Source organism: Kryptolebias marmoratus, linkage group LG22, assembly GCF_001649575.2.
Source record: "Kryptolebias marmoratus isolate JLee-2015 linkage group LG22, ASM164957v2, whole genome shotgun sequence".
Classification (NCBI taxonomy): Eukaryota; Metazoa; Chordata; class Actinopteri; order Cyprinodontiformes; family Rivulidae; genus Kryptolebias; species Kryptolebias marmoratus.
In genome coordinates, this window is record NC_051451.1 from 5,858,419 (window position 1) to 5,859,425 (window position 1,007).

General features: G+C 42.9%; 1 pseudogene; it reads right to left on the reverse strand.

Annotated features, from left to right (window-relative positions):
• Window positions 1-347: 347 nt before the first annotated feature.
• On the reverse strand, window positions 348-783 carry LOC108251368 (annotated as a pseudogene).
• Window positions 784-1,007: the final 224 nt, after the last annotated feature.

The following is a 1,007-nucleotide window of genomic DNA, read 5'->3' on the forward strand; positions in this document are numbered from 1 at the left end:
TCTGACAGCTAAATCTTGCAAAACTGGGTCATAATTCAACAGGACAATGATCCCAAATGTAGCAGCAAATCTTTACCAGAATGTCTGAAAACAAAAAGAATCAAGGTGTTGCAATGGTCTAGTCAAACTCCATACCTCAGCCTGATTGAAATGGTATGGTGGGTCCTTAAGAGCACTGCGTAGAAACAATAGTCTGCAAACCTCAGTGAACTGAATTCAATTCAATTCAAAAATACTTTATTAATTCCAAAGGGAAATTAAATGTTGTAGTAATAATCCTGGTTTTGTTAAAGAGCTGTTATAGATGCTGATGGCTGTGGGCAGGAAAGATCTCTTGTAGCGGTCTGTCACAATGTTTCCTTGGTTCTGGTGTCCTCAAAGAGCCCCACCAGATAAGCCTGGCTGGCCTCCTGCAGAGCCATAACATCTGGGCTCTGGAAGCGCAGATTGGTCTTGATTCCTGGGCGATCTCCCAGACCAGGTGCTGTAAGGGCAGCTTCAAGATGAGCAGCTTGTGGACTTCTGGCAGTAGTGGATCTTCCTGAGAGCCACAGCACTGGGCCTGCACTGCCATTCCGCTGGCGTTTGGGGCGCTCTTGTGGGCAGCTTTGGTGGCAGGCTGCTTCGTGGGAGCTTTACCTCCAGTGGAATTACGGACAGTCTTTGTTCTGGCCATGACTGGAATTCATGGAATTTTCAAAAGCTATATCTCAGAATGAGTGTAACAGACCTACTCCAACATGCAGCCACCTTGAATCTGTGTGTTTTTGTACAGTTGAGGTTAGATTTGAATACATTTAGAACCGGGTAAAGGTAGGTAGGTAGGTACATTTATTTATATAGCACTTTTCAGCACAAGGCGACTCAAAGTGCTTTACAACACAAGAAAAAAATTACAGACAAAGTTACAGAACATGATAATGAACAAAATTACAGACAGGTACAAGATACAATGATAACTAATTGTCTAAATAAGCTAAGCTAAACCAACAGATCTAAGCATGACT